This window comes from Caloenas nicobarica, chromosome 3 (genome assembly GCF_036013445.1).
Source record: "Caloenas nicobarica isolate bCalNic1 chromosome 3, bCalNic1.hap1, whole genome shotgun sequence".
Lineage (NCBI taxonomy): Eukaryota > Metazoa > Chordata > Aves > Columbiformes > Columbidae > Caloenas > Caloenas nicobarica.
In genome coordinates, this window is record NC_088247.1 from 91,387,756 (window position 1) to 91,394,838 (window position 7,083).

At 49.0% G+C, this 7,083-nt stretch overlaps 1 non-coding gene across 1 annotated transcript; it reads left to right on the forward strand.

The window, feature by feature from the left end:
• The first annotated feature begins 382 nt into the window (after positions 1-382).
• On the forward strand, positions 383-469 carry TRNASTOP-UCA (transfer RNA opal suppressor (anticodon UCA)). Its single transcript has one exon. It is a non-coding gene; the product is annotated as a tRNA-Sec (tRNA).
• The last annotated feature ends 6,614 nt before the right edge of the window (positions 470-7,083 follow it).

Sequence of the window (7,083 nt, forward strand, 5' to 3'; positions counted from 1 at the left end):
GGCGGGCAGGGCGCGGGACGACCGCGCTGCTGGCACGGCCCCGCTCCTTCTGGGAAGCGCCGTGACTCACCCGCCGCCCCGGGCGGGGGACGCCGCCAGGGCCGCGGCCCCTTCCCGGAGCGCCTCCCGCCCCGCCCCTCCCTCGGAGACAGCCAATCACCGCCCTCTCTATTTGCATACAGCGCCCGGGTGCTTCTGGGCCGGCAGCAGAGAGTGCACCACCGCCCTTCTGCCCTACGGCAGCAGCCCCACCGCTCTAGGGAGGTTTGCGCACCGGGAACCTCTGAGGGCGGGTCTCAAGGGCAAAACCATGTCTCACCTTGACCTCAGGGTGGAAGACTCCTGGGGATTTATATAGGCGGGCAATCGGTGCACTTTAATTGCCCGGATGACCCTCAGTGGTCTGGGGTGCAGGCTTCAAACCTGTAGCTGTCTAGCGACAGAGTGGTTCAATTCCACCTTTCGGGCGAGGTCATTAGGACAAAATGCTGGGCTTCAGGGACCCTGCGACCAAGTTAAACATTTTCCTCTTCACCCTCCTTCCACCTGACCCCACAGACCACTCTCTTGGGGCACAGCAGGGAGGTCCCATCCCTCAATAGGTGGCAAACAAGTCGTTTTGCCTTTCAGTGTCCCCTCACAGCAAGGCACTCAGCGGTGTGATGAAATGGTGGTGTGCTGGGCACAGCCGAAGCAAGGAAACTCTCCCAAGGGTGACTGGGTGGTAATTCAGATTTTAATTGGATTCTGCTAAGCGGATCTTTGTTAAAACGGTGTCACACATCTTACAAGAACAGAGAAGTAAATAACAGAAGCCATTCTCTAGATCTGCTCCATATTGACGATAACCCATCTCCCACCCACGCAACAACAAAGATGCTTCACTTCAGCAGTAAGCACGGGTGCTAATAATGTCACCCAGCCCCACGAAAAATAAAGGTTAGCGTGAAGCTCAAAAACATATTCTTCAAGCAGAAGGCATTTATTTCGTGATATCCTATCGCAATGACTCCAGCAGATGATTTGTGGAGCCTTCCGTGAGGACCGGACCCCAACCACCCCCATTGCATGGGAGAGCAAGGATTCAGAGGGCATTTCTTCAACCTTCCACATCCCATGGGCAGGAAGGGTGATTCTGCTTGGTGAATCCCCCAGGGAGAGAGAAGTAATACCAAGTTAGCTATCAATTCTCTGATGTTCCTGAGTGCTTTTTGAGGGGGTGCAGTGCCATCTGGCATAAAGCAGGTAAGCACCTCTGAGGATCTCAGCCGGAATGACTGTGCTTCTTTTACACTGAGTGACTCACTCCAGCTGAAGGCCTCGGAGAAGGGAAGGGCACTGAGGGCCGTAACACCACCCAGCCTGGCTGCTACTGCTTCAGCCTGCCGAGCACCCCAGTCAGCCGGTGAGGGGCAGCCACGGTGCCAGCGAGACCTGCTGCTCCGGGAGTATACTGGCCTGTCATGGGAAATCTAGGGGGTGAAAAAAAAAAACCTCTCCGCGGCTGACACGGCACATGCCAACTTTTTAATGGCCTTGCAGGGGATGTGCGTGCGCTCTCTCCAGCACAGCTGGGAGCGCCCCAAGTCCCAGATGGCTGTCTCTCTGCTCCCTGCCACTCTGTCTACCAGCCGGCCTCCTCTGCCCGTAAAGAACTTTCTATGTGGAATTTCGCTGCGGCCTCAGAAATTGGTATCTGTGCCGCAGTTTGGCTGGGGGCTTTTGTTTGCGTCGCAGGGGGGAGCATTGGAAAGGCCTTTTGCCCAGTAGTGGGCAGCTGAGAACGTTAGAGTTCGAAGTCAGTTACCAAGTAGAACATAATACAGCTCTTTCATGTGGTGTTTATAACTGAACATGCTGTTTTGTGTCGGCCTGTTGGTTTTTTTTTCTTCCAAGAAGTAGTTTTGGATTAAATTATGACAATTACATTCTTATATTCACTCCCCCCACCAGCCCCCACCCTTGCCCTGCGTGCACACGAACACAAATGGGAATTATATGCTCTGAGTGCAATGTGAACTGTACAGCTTGGGATCTGTGCCTGGCATTGAGTTCACTTTTTTCCTCCAGAACAAAAAAGGCCCCATCCACTCTGCACTCTTTAATTGCCTTAAGAGAAAATAGGGTGGTCAGATTGCTGGTGTGGGTGATTTGTCCCTCAGGGAGCTCCTGGGGAAAACAGACTTGCAAGCACATGAGAGAGGAGGCCAGGGACCCCTGTCCAGGGAGATTGTGGTAAGGAGCGCAGGGCTCTGGGTTTGTGAAATCCTGTGTGAATCTCTACTGTGAGCTGCTTACCCCCCGGATGGCTCAGTACCTGGGTAGTGCCTCATCTGGTGGGGAACACAGGCACACGGCAGGAAGCAATCCCGTCTCTTGAGGCTGTGCCCTCCAGGCTGCACCTCTAGCACATGGCTGAACCTATGGAAACATGGGGCTCCTTTAGGACAGGAGACATTAAAAGGCTGATCTTGCAGCCTTTAGCTGACACGGTAGGTGGAACAAGGCCTTGGGAAATAGGGCATGCTGTATTTCAGTGGTATTTTTTTAACACTGGTTGGAGAACACCAGTGTGGAGGTCTGTGTAGATGATCTGGCTGTAGGAGAGACGTTTTGAACGGTGCTATCCATGTCTTGCCTGAGTCGGCTTTGTTTGGAGTCACTCATTAGTCAGGCAAAGCTTTCACCGTTTGAACCTGAATGTCACTTTCTTCCCTGACAAAGGGCCAAACTAAGAGGAGCCAAAAGGCTTCACCACTGGTTAGAGGGCAATCCGGGGGTTACTCACAGCCAAGATGCACAAGAGCCCAGCTCCTCGTCCAAACGCAATCTGCCTCCTGTTGTTTTCCCCATGGAGTCACAGCACGGTGAGGAGGATGTGCTGGTGACAGATGGCTGACGCGACTTGCTAAGCGTATGGGTGACTGGGCTGTGAATCAGCAAGTGTTTGGTTACAAGAGATTGGGAGCATGTGCTTTTGCACGGGTAACAGTGGCCCTAGCTGGGTCTCCTGAAGGACTAAGCATGGGCTGTCATCTGAAGTCTGTGACTGCTGTCCTCCATGGGAGGAAAGCAGGCACACGTGGCCTGTTAGAGCAGAAAGTCAAGCTCCTAATTACTGTTTACACGAGTAATGGATAATGTCTGAGGGTGTATAAACATATGACCTGCCAGGGGTGCTTAGATGTCCTACTGGCCTCCAGAAAGGAAACCATTCAACATCCTGGCCTAAAATAATGACCATCTTGCTTGGAGGGAGTGGACTCAGAAGACTTCTTTTGCAGTTGAGTCACTAGAGGGGGACAAAGACCTAGTCTGGGTGTCCATCCATCTACCAGCTCCCCCACTGCAGCTGTGGGAGACACCTTGGAGAGGCAGAAGCCAAGATGGCCCTGGTCTTCCTCAGATTTGAAGGTGCCCAAATGCTGGGACAGCTTTCTGGAGGCTGGGCAGGCAGCTGGGGATCAGCAAGGCGTTGGGGAAACAGAGCCACTCCTTTCCCCCCAGATGCAGGATGGCACATGCATGTGCATGTGTGGCTTAGAAGCATTTATGTTGGCTCTTCCAGCATTTCTCCCTACCTAGAGCCAGCCCTTCCATAGCTGGCCAGGGCTTTCAAAGGCTAAATTCCAGCCATTGAACAGCACGAGACAGTGTCACCTGGGTAGAGGGCCCAGACAATCACCTATGTTTACAGGCACGTGCCATTTTTCTCCTTTCTCCTCTTTGATGAATGGGTGAGAGCTGAATTCTCAGGTCTGGGCAGGTGCCAGGTGTTATTGTTGTGTCTGTGAGTTAAAGACGTCATGGAAATGTTGGCAGACTCAAACTCAAACAAAGTGTAGTACTTGTGTGCATCCCATGAGCTCAGAGAGCTGAAGTGGCCATGGCGAGCAGCAAGGCAGTGTTTGCAACTAACATATTGACCTGAAGTGCTTAAAAGCCACTACACGCGCCCTGGCAAAATGTCGGCCGGAATGACTCATACGAATGGATCGTGATATGCAGCCCTCAGCCCAGCCAGGCTGTGCATGGAACCAAGACACTCCCATTTTCTCCCCTCTGGCATTCTTCCCTGACCAACTCCAAGACTGAGCCATTTGGCTCTGACTGGAGCTGGTCAGAACATGTTTTTCTTTTCTTCTCTTTTCCCCTTCTTCACCCTTTGGAAAATGTTGACATTTCAGCAAAGGGCTGAAAACCCAGACCCTGAATATTTTCCATTGGAAAACGCTGGGGGAAAGGGAGGGAATTAATCCTCAAACTGCCAACAATCAAATCTCTTTTGCTTTTAAGGCTTTTGGGTTTATGAGATGGTGGCACATTGGAAGGACAGCAAACACTTTCTATGAAAATATCTGCTCTCTCTAACCCCATTTTTTCCCTATAAAAGTGTTCCAACTGGCATCCTTTTTGCTAGTGACGGTTTGGACATTCTCTACATCTAATTTTGGAATCGACCTGAAGAAAACTTAATTCACTTTATTGCAAGATAAGGCAAAAATGACACTCCCATAACACAACTGATACTCGCTTGGTATTCTCAGTAGTATGAGAACATATTGTGATACTCTCTCTTTGTCAACAGTGCTGTTTATACAAACATCTCAAGCAAGTTAGGAACCTGGTTCGCTGGAGACAGCACACTCCCAGAGCTCCAGCTGACTTGCCTCAGACCTCAGAGCACATTCCTGAAGGGAATCTACCTTTCACAAGATCACATCAAAGGCTGTAAAGGAAGCAATATGTACTGAAAGGTGTATTACCTGTAACTATCCCTTGAATAACTGATAGCACAGAAACACAAAGCATTTTGTTCTGATGTCTTCAGCTGATTTGAATTTCCATCTGAATTGTAATGTAGACCTGAAACATCTGTTTCATCTTGTCTTTGCATATTATTCTGCTTTCCTGTAAGTTAAAAATAAAAAAGGGACAATGTTAGCATAACAGAACACACATATTTGTAGAAGAATTATGCCCTAAAACTTTTACTGCTAATAGCAGGTTGGAGTTTAAAAAAGGAAAGATCTTAAAGTGGGCATACACTGGTCATAAATAAATTCAGGTTTCAAACTAGCAGAAGCTTTCAAAACAACAGCAGAGTGAAGTTCAGGATAACCTCCACAGAGGAACAATGGGAATAAAAAAACTTCACTGTTTAAAGACAGATCTTTATCGGCAGCAGAGGATTAGATTCAATGACCCAGAGGTCCCTTCTAATTTGTTGTGCCCCTTTCCCCATTTTTTTCCACGCTGTGGCTTCCCAGTTACTCTTTACATTCTCTCTGGTATGACTTAGCAATTGCACTGCTGTGCTTCATCCTGATTTAGTTCAGGTCTCTATCCCTGTCATCTCCAGGTTTTTCTGAACTAGCCACCTGTATTTGAATTAAGTTAGTGCCAAAGAAGGGGCATATTTGATTCCATCAAATCCCTATTTTAAATTTTCTTTACAGTTTAGGAACATCTCCCTGTCATTGTTAAAGCTTACAAAGCAGTGGGTTTAAAAAGAATTATGCAAAATCTCAATTTTAGATCTCACCTTTGTCAGTCGGTGAAAACTAAATTGCGTGTTGATTAAAAGAAGAGGCGCTGAATGTTTCTCATACCTTAGTGGCAAGAAACACAGAGCTCCTAAGGAGCTCTGTAATTTTTTCAAGATAAGTAAGCAATTTTTCACTGACAGAACTCTACTCTTGAGTTAATAAAGTCAAAAGATCAAGAGTGTTAGTCTCTCACTTTGGAAACACAACTGCATGCAAGAGGCCACAGCAGAAACCTGAGCAATAGCCATCTGGAGATGCAGAGCTGTAACTAGCCGTGGGAAACCCACACACACCCAGCTGAGATACAGCTATATGATCTGCCAGAGGCTGAGCTGTCCTTGCTCCCATCAGTACTACAAGGGCAGGTGCAGAAACAAGGAGATCCCAAGTAAGAAGATAAAGAGTCAAATGAATCACTCAGTCACTGAGTGAAATGCAGCGACTGGGACACCAAACAGATTAAGCCAGCCTTGTGACTGTTAATGTTCATGGAAACACGTGCCACAAATCCAGTTTTCTACAAAAAAATCAGATTCTAGCTTCCTTCTGGTAATTTAAAGAGGCAACAATCTGTTCATATGACCTTCAGATCAGGCTGGCACAGGGACTGAATCCCACAATAAAAACTGAAGAATGGCCCTTCTGGGCCAGAGCAGTGGTCGTCCCCACCCAGCACGCTGCTCCTGAGTGGGACAAGGTGGGAGACCATCCAGTGAGAGCACACAGGCCTGGATATTTCCATCTCCTTTGTGTTTCTTCAGTATTCACCTTCGTTGGATTGGGATCTTAGATTGTACGTCTTGCCTGTTCCCTTTAGCGTCCACTTATGGACCTGCTGTCTGCAAATCTGTCTAATCGCATTTTGAGCCTGCTGATGCTGTCTGCCTCTGCAGCCTGTTGGGCCAGCAACTTCCAGAAGTTCTCTACCCAATGTGATGTAATTTCTTTAATCTATTTTAAACTCATCTCCTACTTGTTTCACTGAGTGGTGCCTGTTCTACTGTTCAGGGATTTGGCTATTAATGGCTCTGCATTCACCTCAGCCACTCTGATTTTGTGAACCCAGTCCTCAATAATCAGCAAAATAGCTAAGAATTGCAATATTTGGTCATTCAGCCCACTTCCCTCCCTGTTGCTTGCTGACCTGCGCAGAGTGGTTTGATGCCTGGAGCACTCTGGCTGTTACCAAACTCAGAGGGGAGAAAAACGACAGCAAAGCAAACGGAGTGCAACTTCCTTCCAGTTCTCTGCTCCCCGTGCAGCTGTTCGCTGGTGACGCAAGGGGTCCGTTCTGCGGTTACGAGCTGGATGCTGCTGGCCCTGTCCTGCCCTCAGGGATCTGCAGGTCCCTGCTCAGCAGGGGGCTGCAAAGCAGCAGGCAGGATTTCTGGGAGGGTAGGCTGGCAGCCCTGGCGGGGGTGTCAGGGGCATTTTCCAAAGTGGCTTTAATTAATGAGCACATGTGCAGCAAGGAGAGTTACAGCATCCCACTCAAATTGTTGACTTGGAGCCGCTTCTGGAGAAAGCCATATTC